The 21,811-nt window shown below is 49.1% G+C and overlaps 1 long non-coding RNA gene across 1 annotated transcript in view; it reads left to right on the plus strand.

The window, feature by feature from the left end:
- The first annotated feature begins 472 nt into the window (after nt 1-472).
- LOC149467722 (uncharacterized) overlaps nt 473-21,811 on the plus strand; it is a 35,286-nt gene continuing 13,947 nt past the window's right edge. Inside the window, exons 1-2 of the long non-coding RNA XR_016311842.1 lie at nt 473-610; nt 14,133-14,205. This is a non-coding gene — a long non-coding RNA (uncharacterized LOC149467722). The remainder of the gene's footprint in view (nt 611-14,132; nt 14,206-21,811) is intronic.

Consider the following 21,811-nt stretch of genomic DNA (forward strand, 5'->3'; position numbering starts at 1 on the left):
ATCATGACCAGTAGGGGGATTAGGGAGTAGAGATACTAGTCTTAATGTAGCTTATTATATTAGATGAGATTTCTGTTAGGACATACATGCAGTATGGGGTATTTAGTGAATAAAATAATGTTTTTAATTATGTTTTTAATTAATGTTTGTATTTAGTGAGAAATCATGATTCACCAGTTAGGATATATATTAATGCACTTTTCTGGATTTGGGTTATGTGATATGAATGTTATGTTGGATGTGGCTGTTTAAGGTACCGTGTTCCGATTGCACAGGGAGGACATTTCCTGTGAGTCTAAGATCCCGCTGTTTGGTTTAGTAAGGGCGATGTTTCCCTGTTCCAATATGGCGATCGGAGTATCGTCAACAAATTGAGGAGCATTATATATTGCAGCCAGGTGTCCGGACGTCCCTATCTCTTATGACTAAGTCCCGGATATGACGAAACGCGTCAACAGGAAGTGAGGTCAAACGCAAGGAGCAGGAACCGGAAGTGTCACGGCGGCCATCTTTGTTGTGGGAATCACTGTACACCTCGTGTGGGAACTGCCTGGTAATCCCCAGAAAGTGGGGTTTGTCTCAAAATCGCATTTCAAATTAACCTTCAAATGTAAGCAGATTCATTAACCCCTTGACGCCGACGTAACACAAATATGCGGCCTCACGGACCTGGGCTTTTTTCCGTGGGGCCGCATATTTGCGTACCTATCTTTGTGCTGGGAGCGCGCCGCTCGGCACGCTCCCAGCACCAAGACCGCGGTGTCACTGAGAGCCCCGGGTCCCGTTCTAACGATCGGGACCCGGGACTCCCGATTCCGGGTCACGTGATCGCTGTGATAGCCTCTGATTGGCTATCACAGTGATCAATCACTGTGCAGCCCGGCCCCCTTGTTTTCTCTCTCTCTATGAATGGAGAAGAGAGATACATTGTATCTCTCGAACTCCTGACACAGAGAGAGAAAAAAAAGTTTGTAAAAAAAAAAAAAAAGATAAATAAATATTAAAAAATAAAAGAAAAAATAAAGAAAAATACCTAGATCAAGGTTTGATCTAGTTCAGTACCAGGGTTAGTGTTTGGGTCAAGGTCAGGGTCAAAGGTCAGGGTCAAGGGCAAAGGTCAGGGTCAAAGGTCAGGATTTAAAAAAAAAATTGGTATCAGTGTCAGTTAGTGTTAATGTCAATGTCAGTGACAGTGTGTTTTATATAAAAAAAAAAGACAAAAACAAAATGCGCACTGTTGTTTCTGGACTGTACTACGGGTATAAACAACAAATAACATACACATATATGGTATCGCTGCGATCGTCAAGAACTGGGGAATGTATTTTGAGTTGTTCTTTGGTGGTAGGTTATGGTCGTAACAAGAAACACACAGTTAAATTTAAAAAAATGATTTTTTTTACTATTTTGGCCCAGTTTTCCTTTAATAATAAAAAAAAATTAGGAGCTATCCATGACCATTTACCACCAAATGAAAGCCCAATTTGTCCTGAAAAAAACAAGGTATAATCCACCTGGATGTACAAAGTAGTTGTGACGATATGTACGGTTTTACTAACACGTCAACGTTGCAGAATTGTGCTTAGGCATTTAGATTTGTTTTACCCTTAGGCGTGAAGGGGTTAAAGTGATACTATTTTGAATATATGCGGAGTCACACCATGGTCATTTTCCATTACATTGGAGCCTGGTAAATCTGTGATCAAGGCTTGTGATTGAGGATGGCATTACATTGTTACTCCAATAACAAGTGAAGGAGGAGAGGAGGAGAAAGTTCTTTGGGAGGATTTCTACAAGTTGTATTATAAAGGCGCTGGTTTTTCCTACTGTTGGTAAGGGTATATTTGCCTTACTCACTAGAAGTGTCACGTGTGGGTTAGGATTCTCACTGAGTGTATCACTTCAGGATTATATATTTTCTTGAGCACGAGTGTTGCTGGGAATAATTTTTTTCAGATTGTTTCACAAGTGTTTCACTGTTTTTTGTCTCACTTAGTGTTGCACATTTTTTTGATATATATATATATCTGTGTGTGTATGTGTGTGTATATATATATATATATATATATGTGTGTGTGTGTGTGTGTGTGTGTGAATTTTTTTTTTTTTCTTCTTCTTTGTTTGTGTTATGTTAATGCACTATTTTGGGTTTCTTTAATTTTGAGGTTTTTCACAAAAGTCATTGGACACAATCAACATTGCAAGAAAATTTTCAAGTTCTACACTTTTTTATTGACTACCGAGACACTGAACTTTATGTTTTTTGTTAGTTTGCTTATATGACTATCACTGATAAGGGGAGGTTTTGGTGTTTTAATATAGGTGGAAAATTTGTTGAAAGAGGGAAGATTCTTTTTTGGAATAATTTATTTGGTTTTAAACTTTCAGGGGTTGAAGGTTTCTTCTAATTAGGAATTAGAGTGGGTTTAAGGTTTTTTTGGTTTGATATCATATTCACATTGTATTTATAAGAAAAATAGAGACTCTCCCAGGTGGGAAAAAAAACCCAATAAAACACAACAGGGGCGCCGATCCTTCCCACTTAACCAAGAACAGAAAAAAACGTTTTGGCTATGCATACAGGTTACGTGTTCTGGTGAGGAATGTCTACGAGGGAATTTCCTGGCAAACAAGGCTCCAGGAGGGTTATTGTTCTGATTTTGGTTGCAGGGATGGGACTGTGTTAGTGTTGGGGGGTGGTGAGGAGGCAGGGGTGTATCTCCAATGAGGCAAACAAGGCGTTTGTCTAGGGTGGCAGTTTACAGGGGGGCGGCACACCCCCCAAGCAGAAGGGACACTGTGTGTGTCAGCAACAGTGCTGCCATGGATGAGTGTACAGCCAAGCCGACACACAAGGAGAGTTACCCGGGCTAAGGGACCGGCTGCAGAGGAGAGAAGAGTGGTGGGCGGATCCCTGGTGTGCGCTCGGAGCGCGTGAGGGCGGGGCCCACTGTCAGTGTGCGCTGGGATGGGCAGGATGGCCAGAAGGTGCCAGCGGAGGAGGAAAAAGAAAAGAACGAGGTCAGGGTGTAGGAGCCCCCCACTCTTTTGCAGCCGCCGCCGGAGATCCTGAGGGATATGGGACACAAGCGTCCCTCCTGGAGTGATCCTGACACTGTCTGGAGGAGCCCCTGCAGGACAGGTAAGAGCTTGGAGGACTGGTGCTTCCCCACTCCTGTCCCGCCGACACAGCCCCCTACCTGTCCCACTTCCCTCCCCCGTACCATTGCCCCCTCTACGTCACACTGCCCCCTGTCACGCTGCCCCCTCCTGTCACCCTTTCCCACACCTGTTCCACTTCCCCCCTCCTGTCCCCCCACATTGTCCCACTACCCCCCATCTGTCCCCACTGCCCCTCACCTGTCCCTCTGTGCTCCTCTTGTCCCACTACCCCTCACCTGTCCCTCTGCGCTCCTCCTGTCCCACTGCCCCAATACTGTCCCATGCCCCCTGTCACGCTGCCCCCCACCTGTCCCTCTGCGCTCCTCCTGTCCCACTGCCCCGATGCTGTCCCATGCCCCCTGTCACGCTGCCCCCCACCTGTCCCTCTGCGCTCCTCCTGTCCCGCTGCCCCGATCCTGTCCCATGCCCCCTGTCACGCTGCCCCCCACCTGTCCCTCTGAGCTCCTCCTGTCCCACTGCCACTCACCTTTCCCTCTGCGCTCCTCCTTTCCCACTGCCCCTCACCTGTCCCTCTGCGCTCCTCCTGTCGCGCTGCCCCGATCCTGTCCCATGCCCCCGTCATGCTGCCCCCCACCTGTCCCTCTGTGCTCCTCCTGTCCCACTGCCACTCACCTGTCCCTCTGCGCTCCTCCTGTCCCGCTGCCCGATCCTGTTCCATGCCCCCCACCTGTCCCTCTGTGCTCCTCCTCCTGTCCCACTGCACTTCTCCTGTCCCTCTGCCCCCACCTGTCTCCCCACCCATCATGCTACCCCCCATCATGCTGCCCTCCCCCTGTCATGATGCCTCCCTCTTGTCCTGCTACCCTCCTACCTGTCTCGATGGCCTACTCCCCCTTCCTGCTGCCCCCCTCCTCTCCTGCTGCCCCCTTCCTGTCCTGCTGCCCCCCATCATGCTGACCCTCTCCTGTCCCACGACCCCCCCTGCCATGTCACACTGCCCTCCATCATGCTCCTGTACTGAAGAGGTGGATCTTAAACAGCAAGGGGAGAGATAAATGTAGATAGGGGGTGCTCAATTTTAGTCTTGCCTAGGGCAGCAAAAAAGTAAAATACACTACTGTGCGGAGGGTCGATGCTGGGACTGCAGGGATGGGTCAGTATGTGGGGACTGCCGGGATGGGTCGGTATGTGGGGATTGCAGGGATGGGTCGGTACGTGGGGATTGCAGGGATGGGTCGGTATGTGAGGATTGCAGGGATGGGTCGGTATGTGGGGACTGCAGGGATGGGTCGGTATGTGGGGACTGCAGGGATGGGTCGGTATGTGGGGATTGCAGGGATGGGTCGGTATGTGGGGATTGCAAGGAAGGGTCGGTATGTGGGCATTGCAGGGATGGGTCGGTATGTGGGGACTGCAGGGATGGGTCGGTATGTGGGGATTGCAGGGATGGGTCGGTATGTGGGGATCGCAGGGATGGGTCGGTATGTGGGGATCGCAGGGATGGGTCGGTATGTGGGGATCGCAGGGATGGGTCGGTATGTGGGGATCGCAGAGAAGGGTCGGTATCTGGGGATCGTAGGGATGGGTCGGTATGTGGGGATCGCAGGGAAGGGTCGGTATGTGGGGATCGCAGGGATGGGTCGGTATGTGGGGATCGCAAGGATGGGTCGGTATGTGGGGATCGCAGGGATGGGTCGGTATGTGGGGATCGCAGGGATGGGTCGGTATGTGGGGACTGCAGGGATGGGTCGGTATGTGGGGATTGCAGGGATGGGTCGGTATGTGGGGATCGCAGGGATGGGTCGGTATGTGGGGATCGCAGGGATGGGTCGGTATGTGGGGATCGCAGGGATGGGTCGGTATGTGGGGATCGCAGAGAAGGGTCGGTATCTGGGGATCGTAGGGATGGGTCGGTATGTGGGGATCGCAGGGAAGGGTCGGTATGTGGGGATCGCAGGGATGGGTCGGTATGTGGGGATCGCAAGGATGGGTCGGTATGTGGGGATCGCAGGGATGGGTCGGTATGTGGGGATCGCAGGGATGGGTCGGTATGTGGGGATCGCAGGGATGGGTCGGTATGTGGGGATCGCAGGGATAGGTCAGTATGTGGGGATCGCAGGGATGGGTCAGTATGTGGGGATCGCAGGGATGGGAGGATGGGTCAGTGTTGTCTGTGATGGATACTACCAGCACTGATCTCCTGCCACTTCCAGCTCATACATGAGTATTTTGAGCCCTCTCTGTATATGGGTGACACACCATTCCTTCCCCCAGTGAGGACCCCTTTGCTCCCATCCTCACCCACCTACCTGTCTTCTGGATGAAGTACTGACAGCGCCTGCTGCTCACTGCACCCATCATCTGATACTTCATGTCCGTCCCCTCGCCCTTCACTTGCCGACATCGTTCCGCCACCTTTACGCATTTGGTGTCCATGTTGGCGGCTCACGGCTCTTCCACCATGAGGCTGACGGTACTTCACGTCCAATCAGATTCCCAGTATGGGGGAGGGGCTCTGTAAGACATAAACAGTGAGTTGTATGAGGATCCGCCATCGTTAGCGCCCACCCAAGCAATCATGTGACCATCATGGTGTGGGGCGAAAGTCAGACATGATTGAAGAGCGATCTCCACCAATCTGATCTGACAATGTGTGCTGTGCTCATACAATCCTCCACAATTTGACCTTTCTATTACATCCGGGACCACCTAGTAATGGCGGCTGTATTGTAGGCAGGTTCCCTTAATGGGACCTGGGGGTCGGAGGTCACTGGCAATCTGCAGAGGCCGGCTCCCTGCTTTGAAGCTGCAGCATAGAGGTGACCCCTCTGATAAAGAACACAGACTGCCGGACCCTCAGCCATTTGTTATCTGATTGACCGACATGAAGCCGCCTCTACCCCTTACATGGACTGTTCCGATTGAAGTGCCTTTTTACATGGACTCATCCCATCGGAGTGCCCCCTTACATGCATTGTTCCCATCGGTTTGCTCCTTTGCATGGACTGTTCTCATCGGAGTGCCCCCTTACATGGACTGTTCCCATCGGAGTGCCCCCTTTACATGGACTGTTCCCATCGGAGTGCCCCCTTTACATGGACTGTTCCCATCGGAGTGCCCCATTACATGGACTGTTCCCATCAGAGTGTCCCCTTACATGCACTGATCCCATCGGAGTGCCCCTTTACATGGACTGTTCCCATCGGAGCGTCCCCTTACATGCACTGATCCCATCGGAGTGCCCCCCTTACATGGACTGTTCCCATCGGAGTGTCCCCTTACATGCACTGATCCCATCGGAGTGCCCCCCTTACATGTACTGTTCCCATCGGAGTGTCCCCTTACATGCACTGATCCCATCGGAGTGCCCCTTTACATTGACTGTTCCCATTGGAGTGCCCCCTTACGCTTACATGGACTGATCCCATCGGAGTAACCCCTTACACTTACATGGACTGATCCCATCACCATCAGCACCGTTCAGGCAGCTGCTCCAAGCACAGCGCCAGTCTCCTAGCAACCGATGTAAACACTACAGAACAGATCACACCCATTTCTTTTTCACGCTCCTCAGCTCCGCCTCCTAGCTGCTCAAAGTTGCTCCGCCCCTTTCTTACTGCATCATCGGAGGGAGGAGTCTTGACTGAGGCGGGGCTCTATTCAGACAAGCTGGCTGCAGAATTTGAGAGGAAACACATGACCTCCACTCCGCCCCTTTTTTAATGAACTTTAATGAACTAACAAATATTCAGAGGCTACAGAGTGGAGCTCCACTTGACAGGAAACATGTGACCTCCAAAATGGAGTTCCATTCTGCAGCCAGACTTCTCAGTTTCTGTACAAATCTACACAGGAAATATGTGACATCCACTTCATTGAGCTGCGATTGTTGGTTGTTTATTGAATTAAAGTTCAATAAACAAAAAGAAAAAAAAAGGAGACCTGAACTAAAGATGGAGTGCAGGCCACATGTCCTATCTAGAGTGGAGCTCCATTTTGCTGCTAGACCCCTCCCCTCCACTCATCTCCTGGAAGGCCGGTCTCCTAGCAAGCTATGTAGTCTATGATCCTACCCGCGCGCTCCTCAGCCCCGCCTCCTGGCTGTTCGTACCGCATCGCCCCCTTTGGACGTTTCCAAAGGGGGAGGAGTCTAGACTGTGAGGAAGCTCTGCTCAGAGAGCAAGGACACTCTGGAGAGGACCGTCCAATCATCTCTGGGACAGACTGGGGGGGGCAGGTGACATAAAGGGACACTCCGATGAGAACAATCCATGCATGGGGCACTCCGATAGGATCAGTTGATGTAAAGGGGGCACTCCGATGGGAACAGTGCATGTAAGGGGGCACTCCGATGGGAACAGTCCATGTAAGGGGGCATTCCGATGGGAACAGTCCATGTAAGGGGGAAATCCGATGGTAACAGTCCTTGTAAGGGGGCACTCCGATGGGAACAGTCCATGTAAGGGGCCACCCAGATGGGAACAGTCCATGTAAGGGGGTACCCAGATGGGAACAGTCCATGTAAGGGGGCACTCCGATGGGAACAGTCCATGTAAGGGGGCACTTTGATGGGAACAGTCCATGTAAAGGGGGACCCCGATGGCAAAAGTCCATGTAAGGGGGCACTCCGATGGGAACAGTCCATGTAAGGGGGCAATCCGACGGTAACAGTCCTTGTAAGGGGGCACTCCGACGGGAACAGTCCATGTAAGGGGGCACCCAGATGGGAACAGTCCATGTAAGGGGGCACTCCAATGGGAACAGTCCATGTAAGGGGGCACTCCGATGGGAACAGTCCATGTAAGGGGGCACTCCGATGGGATCAGTCCATGTAAGGGGGCACTCCGATGGGATCAGTCCATGTAAGGGGGCATTCCGATGGGATCAGTCCATGTAAGGGGGCACTCCGATGGGAACACTACATGTAAGGGGGCACTCCGATAGGAACAGTCCATGTAAGGGGGCACTCCGATGGGAACAGTCCATGTAAGGGGGCACTCCGATGGGAACAGTCCATGTAAGGGGGCACTCCGATGGGAACAGTCCATGTAAGGGGGCACTCCGATGGGAACAGTCCATGTAAGGGGGCACTCCGATGGGAACAGTCCATGTAAGGTGGCACTCCGATGGGAACAGTCCATGTAAGGGGGCATTCCGATGGGAACATTCCATGTAAGGGGGCACTCCGATGGGAACAGTCCATGTAAGGGGGCACTCTGATGGGATCAGTCCATGTAAAGGGGCATTCCGACGGGATCAGTCCATGTAAGGGGGCACTCCGATGGGAACACTGCATGTTAGGGGGCACTCTGATGGGAATAGTTCATGTAAGGGGGCACTCCGATGGGAACAGTCCATGTAAGGGGGCACTTTGATGGGAACAGTCCATGTAAGGGGGCACTCTGATGGGAACAGTCCATGTAAGGGGGCACTCCGATGGGAACAGTCCATGTAAGGTGGCACTCCGATGGGAACAGTCCATGTAAGGGGGCACTCCGATGGGAACAGTCCATGTAAGGGGGCACTCCGATGGGAACAATCCATGTAAGGGGGCACTCCGATGGGAACAGTCCATGTAAGGGGGCATTCCGATGGGAACAGTCCATGTAAGGGGGCACTCCGATGGGAACACTGCATGTTAGGGGGCACTCTGATGGGAATAGTTCATGTAAGGGGGCACTCCGATGGGATCAGTCCATGTAAGGGGGCATTCCGATGGGATCAGTCCATGTAAGGGGGCACTCCGATGGGAACACTACATGTAAGGGGGCACTCCGATAGGAACAGTCCATGTAAGGGGGCACTCCGATGGGAACAGTCCATGTAAGGGGGCACTCCGATGGGAACAGTCCATGTAAGGTGGCACTCCGATGGGAACAGTCCATGTAAGGGGGCATTCCGATGGGAAAATTCCATGTAAGGGGGCACTCCGATGGGAACAGTCCATGTAAGGGGGCATTCCGATGGGAACATTCCATGTAAGGGGGCACTCCGATGGGAACAGTCCATGTAAGGGGGCACTCTGATGGGATCAGTCCATGTAAAGGGGCATTCCGACGGGATCAGTCCATGTAAGGGGGCACTCCGATGGGAACACTACATGTAAGGGGGCACTCCGATGGGAACACTGCATGTTAGGGGGCACTCTGATGGGAATAGTTCATGTAAGGGGGCACTCCGATGGGAACAGTCCATGTAAGGGGGCACTTTGATGGGAACAGTCCATGTAAGGGGGCACTCTGATGGGAACAGTCCATGTAAGGGGGCACTCCGATGGGAACAGTCCATGTAAGGTGGCACTCCGATGGGAACAGTCCATGTAAGGGGGCACTCCGATGGGAACAGTCCATGTAAGGGGGCACTCCGATGGGAACAATCCATGTAAGGGGGCACTCCGATGGGAACAGTCCATGTAAGGGGGCACTCCGATGGGAACAGTCCATATAAGGGGGCTCTCCGATGGGAACAGTCCATGTAAGGTGGCACTCCGATGGGAACAGTCCATGTAAGGGGGCTCTCTGATGGGAACAGTCCATGTAAGGGGGCACTCCGATGGGAACAGTCCATGTAAGGGGGCACTCTGATGGGAACAGTCCATTAAAGGTGGCTCTCTGATGGGAACAGTCCATGTAAGGGGGCACTCCGATGGGAACAGTCCATGTAAGGGGGCACTCCGATGGGAACAGTCCATGTAAGGTGGCACTCCGATGGCAACAGTCCATGTAAGGTGGCACTCCGATGGGAACAGTCCATGTAAGGGGGCACTCCGATGGGAACAGTCCATGTAAGGGGGCACTCCGATGGGAACAGTCCATGTAAGGCTGCACTCCGATGGGAACAGTGCATGTAAGGGGGCTCTCCGATGGGAGCAGTCCATGTAAGGGGGCACTCCGATGGGAACAGTCCATGTAAGGGGGCACTCCGATGGGAACAGTCCATGTAAGGGGGCAATCCGATGGTAACAGTCCTTGTAAGGGGGCACTCCGATGGGAACAGTCCATGTAAGGGGGCACTCCGATGGGAACAGTCCATGTAAGGGAGCACTCCGATGGGAACAGTCCATGTAAGGGGGCTCTCCGATGGGAACAGTCCATGTAAGGGGGCTCTCCGATGGGAACAGTGCATGTAAGGGGGCTCTCCGATGGGAACAGTCCATGTAAGGGGGCACTCCGATGGGAACAGTCCATGTAAGGGGGCATTCCGATGGGAACAGTCCATGTAAGGGGGAAATCCGATGGTAACAGTCCTTGTAAGGGGGCACTCCGATGGGAACAGTCCATGTAAGGGGCCACCCAGATGGGAACAGTCCATGTAAGGGGGTACCCAGATGGGAACAGTCCATGTAAGGGGGCACTCCGATGGGAACAGTCCATGTAAGGGGGCACTTTGATGGGAACAGTCCATGTAAAGGGGGACCCCGATGGCAAAAGTCCATGTAAGGGGGCACTCCGATGGGAACAGTCCATGTAAGGGGGCAATCCGACGGTAACAGTCCTTGTAAGGGGGCACTCCGACGGGAACAGTCCATGTAAGGGGGCACCCAGATGGGAACAGTCCATGTAAGGGGGCACTCCAATGGGAACAGTCCATGTAAGGGGGCACTCCGATGGGAACAGTCCATGTAAGGGGGCACTCCGATGGGATCAGTCCATGTAAGGGGGCACTCCGATGGGATCAGTCCATGTAAGGGGGCATTCCGATGGGATCAGTCCATGTAAGGGGGCACTCCGATGGGAACACTACATGTAAGGGGGCACTCCGATAGGAACAGTCCATGTAAGGGGGCACTCCGATGGGAACAGTCCATGTAAGGGGGCACTCCGATGGGAACAGTCCATGTAAGGGGGCACTCCGATGGGAACAGTCCATGTAAGGGGGCACTCCGATGGGAACAGTCCATGTAAGGGGGCACTCCGATGGGAACAGTCCATGTAAGGTGGCACTCCGATGGGAACAGTCCATGTAAGGGGGCATTCCGATGGGAACATTCCATGTAAGGGGGCACTCCGATGGGAACAGTCCATGTAAGGGGGCACTCTGATGGGATCAGTCCATGTAAGGGGGCATTCCGACGGGATCAGTCCATGTAAGGGGGCACTCCGATGGGAACACTACATGTAAGGGGGCACTCCGATGGGAACACTGCATGTTAGGGGGCACTCTGATGGGAATAGTTCATGTAAGGGGGCACTCCGATGGGAACAGTCTATGTAAGGGGGCACTTTGATGGGAACAGTCCATGTAAGGGGGCACTCTGATGGGAACAGTCCATGTAAGGGGGCACTCCGATGGGAACAGTCCATGTAAGGTGGCACTCCGATGGGAACAGTCCATGTAAGGGGGCACTCCGATGGGAACAGTCCATGTAAGGGGGCACTCTGATGGGAACAATCCATGTAAGGGGGCACTCCGATGGGAACAGTCCATGTAAGGGGGCACTCCGATGGGAACAGTCCATATAAGGGGGCTCTCCGATGGGAACAGTCCATGTAAGGTGGCACTCCGATGGGAACAGTCCATGTAAGGGGGCTCTCTGATGGGAACAGTCCATGTAAGGGGGCACTCCGATGGGAACAGTCCATGTAAGGGGGCACTCTGATGGGAACAGTCCATTAAAGGTGGCTCTCTGATGGGAACAGTCCATGTAAGGGGGCACTCCGATGGGAACAGTCCATGTAAGGGGGCACTCTGATGGGAACAGTCCATTAAAGGGGGCTCTCTGATGGGAACAGTTCATGTAAGGGGGCACTCTGATGGGAACAATCTATGTAATGGGGTTCTCTGATGGGAACAGTCCATGTGAGTGGGTACTGAGATTAGGATAGTCCATATAAGGGGGTACACCGATGAGGACAACTGATGTAAGGAGGAACTGTATTGGGGACACTGATGTAAAAGGGCACTCTGATGGGGTTAATCCATGTAAGGGAGACTCTGTAGGGACATCTGGTGTAAGAGGAACTTTGATGAGGACTCCTGATATAAGGAACCTCCATGATGGGGACAGTCCATGTAAAGGGGCACTCCACTAAGGACAGTCCATGAAATGGGAATTCTGATGAGGATAACTGATGTAAGGGGACACTTGGAGAATCTGATTTAAAGAGGGCCTTTGTGGATTACTCCTGATAAAAGACGGCACTCCGATGGGGACAATGCATGTAAGGGGGACTGTGATAAGGATGTCTGATGTAAGGGGGACCTTAATGAGGACTTCTGATATAATGGGGCGCAGTGATGGGGAGACCTGATATAATGGAGCACAGTGATGGGGAGACATGATATAATGGGGCACACTAATGGGGAGACCTGATATAATGGGACACAGTGATGGGGAGACCTGATATAACGGGGCACAGTGATGGGGAGACCTGATATAATGGGGCCCAGTGATGGGGAGACCTGATATAATGGGGCACAGTGATGGGAAGACATGATATAATGGGGCACAGTGATGGGGAGACCTGATATAATGGGGCACAGTGATGGGGAGACCTGATATAAGGGGGCACAGTGATGGGGAGACCTGATATAATGGGGCGCAGTGATGGGGAGACCTGATATAAGGGGGCACAGTGATGGGGAGACCTGATATAATGGGGCACACTAATGGGGAGACCTGATATAATGGGGCACAGTGATGAGGAGACCTGATATAAGGGGCACAGTGATGGGGAGACCTGATATAATGGGACACAGTAATGGGGAGACCCGATATAATGGGGCACAGTGATGGGGAGACCTGATATAATGGGGCACAGTGATGGGGAGACCCGATATAATGGGGCACAGTGATGGGGAGACCTGATATAATGGGGCACAGTGATGGGGAGACCTGATATAATGGGGCGCAGTGATGGGGAGACCTGATATAATGGGGCGCAGTGATGGGGAGACCTGATATAATGGGGCACAGTGATGGGGAGACCTGATATAATGGGGCGCAGTGATGGGGAGACCTGATATAATGGGGCGCAGTGATGGGGAGACCTGATATAATGGGGTGCAGAGATGAGGAGACCTGATAATATAATCATTATGAACACGTTAGTGAAAGTGTCTCGTTGAATTCATAAGGAAATCTGTAGCATCATAAAATGTAATACAACAAAATAAAACCGAGGGGTGACTATTATACATCAATAGACTGTCCACTTTGCAATTGCAGTTGCTCCACAGCTTACTAAATACGGGGAAGCACTGCTGACATCCATCACCCCATTAAGTGCGAGAACAAATGTTGTTCTTTTTCATGTTCATGCATGTGATTGGGTATTCTTTACCAGCTGCAGCTTTATTCCATTTACTAAGCTCTGGAGCAATAGAACTTGCAAAGTGCACATGCTATTTAACTTTAGTAAATCAACCCCAAAGTGTCCATGTTTTGTTCAGTTCTTCTCCTTCACGTTGTATTTTAGAGAAGAAACATCGATCAAAGAAAAGGAGATATATAGAGACATTACAGGTGATCATTGCTGACCACTGCATCACCCACCATAAGAGAACAGCAACAACCATGTCAAGTCTGTTCTCTGTTTTGTGAATGAAAAGGGTTGTTCTTATGTAGATCTTAGTAAACAAGTCTGGAGAGGAAGATGGCAGGTTCTAGGATGAGGCTTATTACAATCAGGCATCTAACACTAAGAATACGATGACTAGCATGGAGTAGGTTAGCGTAGTGTAGTTTAGTGTAGGTCCTGCCCTGAAAGAGTCTACCTTGTCGTGGTGGGCAGGCTTGTCATCTTTTGGTTACAAATGTCAAAACTGGAGAAAGAATGTATTGTCTCTGGGCAGTTTCATTTTTGACCATGGGATTCAGCTAAAAGACTCCTAGATTTCATAGACAGACCAGAAAAAAATAGTTATATGTCTATATAGAAAAAAAGATGCAGACAGTAATCTGTACAAACTATTTTAAAGTGGCTTTGTATGTTATCAGCATATTTAATGTTACACGTTTATTCCTTCTATTTCATGCCGGCAACATTTCTCTGATCTAATGTTTACAGGGGTATACTCTCTGGCCACGACACGACTCTGGAGATTTCTCTGCTGACCCACGGATGTTGATCAGGTGTCCAGGTAGGGTGGCGGCTTTCTCTTTGGGTCCTCATGCTGTTAGGTCTGCTGTCATAGGACTGCCTTGGTCATTCTTCTCCTCTGATCAGTCCTCAGTGTTACCAACATAGAAATAATGCTTGTAATAGTGTATTAGCACAGGTTTTTTAAGCGGAGAGTAGACACTCTTCATCTGGAGGAATGGAGTGAGGCTAATTCTTGGGGAGCTCTGAAACTGCGGCAGGACAGGAATGTTGGTGGTGCATAACTCTGAGGAAGTCTCGGCCTTCCTGTTGGGTTCACGAAGTTCAGGATTGATTGCACCTCCTCCCAGTTGGGTGTGGTCTGGTGGGATAACTGGGGTGTTGTGCATGGCCTGATAGGTGGAATATGGGTGGGGTGTCCTCCTTCAGGGGGTGACCACAGTACCCTGAGGGTTGTCATTTCCCCTGTTGCTGCCATGGGCTCTGTTCAGATGTTTTGGAATTTTATTTCTAAAAAAAACTTTTTTTAATTTAACATCCAATTATTTATTGTAATACACTATTGTGAGCATTTTTCTATGTCAGTAAAACTGGGGACTGGTGAGATGAGGAGGGCGACAAAGGCAGTTCTCTGTGAACAAACTTCACTATAATTAACCACTTGCCCTCCTGAGGATTTACCCCCCTTCCGGTCAGCAGGCCTCTTTTTGCTACTCGGCGCTGCACTAATTCAACTGATAATTGCGCGGTCATGCAATGCTGCTCCCAAACGAAATTTGCGTCCTTTTTTTCCACACAAATAGAGCTTTCTTTTGGTGGTATTTGATCACCTGTGCGCTTTTTATTTTTCACGCTATAAACAAAAATAGACCAAAAATTTTGAAGAAAAACAATGTTTTTTACTTTCAGCTATAAAAATATATAGTAAACTCAAAGTTAGTTATAAATTTAGGCCAAAATGTATTCTGCTTCATGTTTTTGGTAAAAAAATCCCAATAAGTGTATATTGATTGCTTTGTGTGAAAGTTATAGCATCTACAAACTATGGTATAGATACTGCAATTAACACCATTTCTTGCTATACAGCGCTGTGCTAGTTTAATGGACAATTGCACGGTCATGCAATACGGTATATAAATGAAATTCACATCTTTTTTTTCCCACAAATTGAGCTTTCTTTCGGTGGTATTTTATCCCCTGTACGTTTTTTATTTTTTGCGCTATAAAAAAAAAAAGGCTGACTATTTTGACAAAAAAAAACAACAATATTTTAGACTTTTTGCTATAAAACATGTCCAGTAAAAAAAATGTAAAAACCAAATTTAGTCATAAATTTCTGCCAAAATGTATTCTGCGACATGTCTTTGCTTAAAAAAAATCCCAATACGTGTAAATGAATTGGTTTACGTGAAAGTTATAGCGTCTAAAAATGGCGGGAAAGATACTGGGATTTTTTTTTATTATACTAATAATGGCGGCCATCAGCGACTTATGGTGGTGATCAGCGATTTATGACAGCAATCAGCGACTTATGGCGGGACTGCGGTGGACATTTTGACACTGGGGGGGGAACTGACTAGGGTCACTCACATCCCCAGTGACACCAAAAAAAGAAACACACACACTGTATTAATGGCACTGGGGAGGAAGGGGTTAACCTTTATTAGGTAAAGAAAGGGTTAAATGTGTGAGGGGAGTGTTTTACTAGGGGGCGGGGGTGTGTACTTCACAGGAACAGGCTGATCAGGAGAGATAAAGTCTTCTCTCAGGTTGAGGTGCTGGGAACTGACAGATAGCAGAGCTGCAATGTAAACACTGCAGCCGTGCTATCTGTAAGTGATTACTTGTAATCGCCGGCACCCGGCAGGAAATGACCCATTGGGAGCCGGTGATGGACACCCGCTACCACGATCGGTGGGACGGGTAGGGCGGGCACGTGCCTCGTGCGCTACCCCTACCTGTTTTGCACAGCGACGTTAAAAGACGGCACTGTGCGTACAGGTGCCGCCCTGCCGCAGTAAAAACACTGCGGGGGGTCGGCAAGCGGTTAAACTGCTTTAGACCTTTCAGACTGAAGGTCAATTATTTTCAATTAGTGTTTTGTACAGACATTGATGCTTGGTCAGAGAGTGAAGTGTGGTTCATTACACAATGGTGTGTACATTAAAACGTGAAGGAAAAAGTGGACTCTTTGTTTTATTCTATTTCAGTATACTAGAGATATGAATATGTGTGGGAGATTGGGGACAATACCCCCAGTGTCTTTCCAAGTCTAATCAGGTAATAGACACATCTTGGGGAGTCTCCCATCTTGTACACTTCACCTGCCTTATTGCAGGCTAATGTGGATGTATGTATGTGGAAGAGAGCTCAGAATTGATCAAAGAAGGGGAAATGTGCCATTACAGGTGACCATTGCTGACCACTGCATCACCCGTCATATAATACCAGCAACAGCCATTTTAAATTTGTTCTCCGTTTTGTGAATGAAAAGGATTGTTCTTTTGTAGATCTTGGTAAACAAGTCTGGAAAGGAAGAAGGCAGGTTCTAGGTTGAGGCATATTACATACAGGCATCTAACACTAAAAATACGATGACTAGCATGGAGTAGGTTAGAGTAGTGTAGTTTATTGTAGGCCCTGCCCTAAAAGAGTCTACCTTGTCGTGGTGGGCAGGCTTGTCATCTTTTGGTTAAGACCAGACCAGAACAGACCAGAAAAAAATAGTTATATGTCTATATTTCTAGAAAAAAAGATACAGACAGCTATAGCTCTGAAGAAGTCCCCGAAGTGGGCGGGACAAAATGCGTAAGATGACACGTGCCTACCCACTCTCTCTGACATCCACATGCCATCTCCACATGCTGTGGTTCATATGTAGACCTTTCACAGCCATACATCTATTCTTGAGCCGTTTGCTAGGCTTGAACTTGAGGACTGGCCACCATCCACGGGAGTGCAGGCAGATTTTTTGCTGGACTTGGACGTTCCATTGTTATTTCAGCCTTTATAATCACAGGACCCAGGGGTCCTATCAGACTGTGAGTTATAGCGATTTGTGATGCTACTTTAATCATATCAGTTGTACAGATCACGGGCTGGACTGGTCATACGAGTTCATGTTGCTTATTTACTCCTACAATATCCTCTATCACATAGGCTGGCTACTGTGTACTATAGTACTGAACTCCCAGTTACAAGCTGACCATCCTCACTCCATGGCTGTCATTCCTTCTCTGGCTATCAGCTGATTGATTTCAGCAGGCTGCACCAGTTTCATCCATTTTTCTCATGCAATACCTTCCATTGCCTTACCTTCATTACGGCCTCCATCCATCTGGTTCTGGTCACACAAGAGTTTATTTATACCACGTATTGCATGGACTTTGAGGCTTTTGCCCTGTACAGTGACTTTATACCTTGTGATCCTCTTTGGCCAACGGCCATGTCCACACTGGCCTTTGCATATTGCTATATATTCTAATGCTATATGTTTATGCATTGATGTTTGTTGTTTAGCTGTGTAATATATCTATATGGTTGGCACTTCCAGGAACCCCCGGTGTGTGCAGTAGGCTTACTCTCCATCTAGTGGGTTTTGGGGGGTTGGGGGTGTCAGTGGGCTGGTACTATCTCCCTCAGCTTCTCCTCTCTCTTTTGTGAGTGGGATGGTGGGACGTGAGGGTCCTCTATCTAGGGGAGGAGTTCCTTGTGGGGGTATTTGGGGGTTGGTTAGGATTGGTGGGGTGGTTTGGGTCAGGGATTGGGTGTTGGAGGGTTGGGTCAGGTTAGTCCCAGTGGACTGACTCCATCCTTGGTCCATCCCTGATGGTTCCCTCTTGATATCTCGGGGGTAGAGTCCTCTGTCATGCAGGATTATCATGTCTCCGATGGCCTATTACTGTTTATGGTGCATAATAAATTTCTTTTGAGGTTAGTTTTTTAGGTGTGCAGCCTTTTTTCTTCTCCTTTTTTTTGCAGGTTCTAGGTTGAGGCTTATTACAAACAGGCATCTAGCACTAAAATTACGATGACTAGCATTGAGTAGGTTAGCGTAGTGTAACACAGCTGATCACATGACAGAGCCGACGTTATCTGCTCTTTACAGTGATAGGTGATCCACTGTGTCCATCCCGAGGGCGCGCATGCACAAGTAGAGTGGGAGGACGTCACCCTATTGAGCATCTGTGGGGCATCCTCACATGGAAGGTGGAGGAGTGCAAGGTCTCTAACATCCACCAGCTTCGTGATATCGTCATGGAGGAGTGGAAGAGGACTCCAGTGGCAACCTGTGAAGCTCTGCTTAACTCCTTATCCAAAAGGGTTAAGGCAGTGCTGTGAAATAATGGTGGCCACACAAAATGTTGACACTTTGGGCCCAATTTGGACATTTTCACTTAGGGGTGTACTCACTTTTGTTGCCACCAGTTTAGACATTAATGGCTATGTGCTGAGTTATTTTGAGGGGAGGGCAAATTTACTCTGTTATACAAGCTGTACACTTACATTGTAGCAAAGTGTCACTTCTTCAGTGTTGTCACATGAAAAAGATATAAAAAATATTTACAAAATGCGAGGGGTGTATATATTTTTTTACAAAGTCCATACTTCTCTTTTAAAATAGTTAATTTGATTTCTTCAAAGGTTACACTGGAAATAAACAAGTTACAACATTTTACTTTTGCTCACCACTTTCTCCAAAAGTTCTCTGTATATTTTGATGACACATTTACCTAAATGTCATATTACTTCACTCAGTTTTAGAAAAACGGGACTTTAATGGTATCTATCAGGTGTGTAACTGCAGATCATGGTGCCCCAATGCAGAATTTTGATGCAGCACCCTGGTGGCCTCCCTGCTATTGTTGATCTTAAAGTTGTTCTAAAGGCTTAAGGTTTTTTACCTTCTTGTATTGTATGCATGAAGCTAAAAACCCTTCATTGTGCAGCAGCCTCCCAGCTCCCCTAACGTTCACCTGAGCCCGATCTCTGTATAGCGATGTGCATCGGAGACTCAGCTTTCCTGGGCCTCTCCATCCTCATTGGCTGAGACACAGCAGTGGGAGCCATTGTCAATCACAGCTTGTGAGGAGGGAGCGGGGGGTTCGGCTGAGTCCCGCTCTGCTGTGTCTGATGTAGCGCCCTCTAAGTAGCTAGGTTGTTATTTTTGTAAGACAGAGGCTGGGTAGCAGCCTGGGATGAGTCGGCCTGGGAGTGAGGTAGTGAGTTCACCTCAGGACAGGCTGGGAGGTATTACAGGTCAGGGCTTCTGGAGCCCTCCCACCATTCCAGAAACGTATAGAATTTTCTGGAAGAGGGGTGGAGGAGGCCTAGGTCTGCATGTTTAGGGGAACTTGGCTAATCCCTTGGCAGAAGGCCAGGCAAAGTGACCATGGACAACCCTTAAATGTGGCAGAGTTTGTGCAGCAGTAGTGTCTTTAATGGATGGAGAGGAAGGTGGGAGTGTGAATCCTGGGAGGGGGCCCCAGGGAGGGGAGCCTACCTACAGGTTGTTTGCTGGACAAAAGTATCTCCACTCCACCATCTCCGAGGGAGGACAACCTGTCAGCTGGGAAGCAGCCAGCCCAGGGTAAGGCCTGAAAGCAGCTTTAACTCATCAAACTGACAGGACAGTGTGAGTACTTTTACACCCCCTGGGGTAGATAAAGGGAGAGAGTGGTCAGGTGCAAGACCCAACTAGTTAGTCAGTTTATTTATTTATTGCAAGTACTTATATAGCACCATCAATTTACGCAGCGCTTTACATATATATATATATATATTGTACACTCACATCAGTCTCTAACCCTCAAGGAGTGTACAATCTAAAATCCCTGAGATTCATACATACACATACTAAGGCCAATTTAGACAGGAGCCAATTAACCTACCAGCATGTCTTTGGAGTGTGGCAGGAAACTGGAGTACCCAGAGGAAACCCACGCAGGCACAGGGAGAACATGCAAACTCCAGGCAGGTGGTGCCGTGGTTGGGATTTGAACCAATGACCCTAGTACTGCCAGGCAGAAGTTCTAACCATTTAGCCACATTTTTGTGGTGTTACTCCGTAGGCAGCTTGTGCATGCATTTTAGAGGTACATCAGTTCATTTCTAAAGGGCTCATGTTGTGTCTCCACACACTAAAAAATGCACCATAACACATACACCACTGAACACCTGCGTTGCATTGGGAAAATTAAGGTCAGCAGCATTTTTCAGTGTGTAGATGCTCTTTAAGGATCCAGAGGAAATAGGTGGGCACAAGCAGAGACAGGAGCCAATTAACCTACCAGCATGTCTTTGGAGTGTGGCAGGAAACTGGAGTACCAAGAGGAAACCCACGCAGGCACAGGGAGAACATGAAAACTCCAGGCAGGTGGTGCCGTGGTTGGGATTTGGCCCCAACGACCCTAATACTGCCAGGCGGAAGTACTAACCATTTACCCACTGTGCTGCTAGATCTTGGAATCTTGCCCAGGGATACCCTCAGTGGAGCTGGGTCAAGAGGGGGACTCATCTGGGGTCTGAGGAGGTACACCAAGGGGACTTCAGTGCTCCTTAACAGAGACAGTGCTATTTTTGGATGTACAGCTTTTGTACAGTGTATACGTTGTTAAGACATTTGTCCTCAAGTTTGCAGTTCCTTGGGCATCCAATATACCCCTAGACCCCATCCAAGTTGTTCAGTCCTTAATAAAAAACAATTAAAAACAAGCTCAAAGTCTGAATTACTAACTCCGTGCATGTGAAGATGTGGGAAAAATGCATGTTGCCTGACCGTGCAAAGCTTACGGGACCCAAAACTCAGCATCCCCTGAGGATGTAGTGCTACACTCATGAACGCAGAGAGTGGGGCTGGGGAGCGAGCTTGTACAAGAGCCCCTATAGCAAACAGCTTGCTGTGGTGGCACTTCTCAGGTGGGGAGAGCCAGAAGTGCCGACAGGGAACCCAGGAAGAGGAGGATCAGAGCTGCTCTGTGCAAAACCACTGAGTAGAGCATGTAAGTATTTTATTAAATATATACTGTATGTACAAAAAAAACAAGCCTTTAGTTTCACTTTAAAATAAAGCATGTCTATATTGAAGGGAGGTAGTAGGACTAGGGACCAGTTCTGTGGACAGAAGTTGTCAGGTAAGAGGGGTATCAGTACATAAAATTAAAGAGGTCCTTCAGTCCCAGACCAAAAAAAATAAACGTCATCAATTACAAATACTGTAGCTGCTGACTTTAAGTAAGTCCCTGGCTTATTAAACCCTGGCTGGTTCTTCACCAGTCTTTGGGCCCCAGGCACCTCCATGCTAACTGTGGGAAGCCGGGTGTGACTCTGCAGCTTTGCAGGCAGCTCCCCACTACACATGCTTGTGCCATGCTATGCCCTAGAAATGGTCCTGCAGCCTTTTGGGACCTGTGACGTATTCCAAAAGGTTGCATGCAGAGAGGGTGGGAAGCTGAAGCGGGAAGTGTTAAAACCAAGTCCCCACAGCCCCTAAAAAAAGGAAAGTGTCTGAAAGGTGAGGAGGGCAGGAGGAGGCATAAAAGTGGAACTTCTTTTTAGGAGTTAAGTTCTGCTTTAACTTTTAACTTTCATTTTTCAGCCAACTATCCTGAATGCAGCAGCTCACTAGTCTTTTTCAGTATCTCAGA

Source organism: Staurois parvus, unplaced genomic scaffold, assembly GCF_062004578.1.
Source record: "Staurois parvus isolate SC_StPar_1 unplaced genomic scaffold, SC_StPar_1.0 ptg000102l, whole genome shotgun sequence".
In the NCBI taxonomy this organism is placed as follows: Eukaryota; Metazoa; Chordata; class Amphibia; order Anura; family Ranidae; genus Staurois; species Staurois parvus.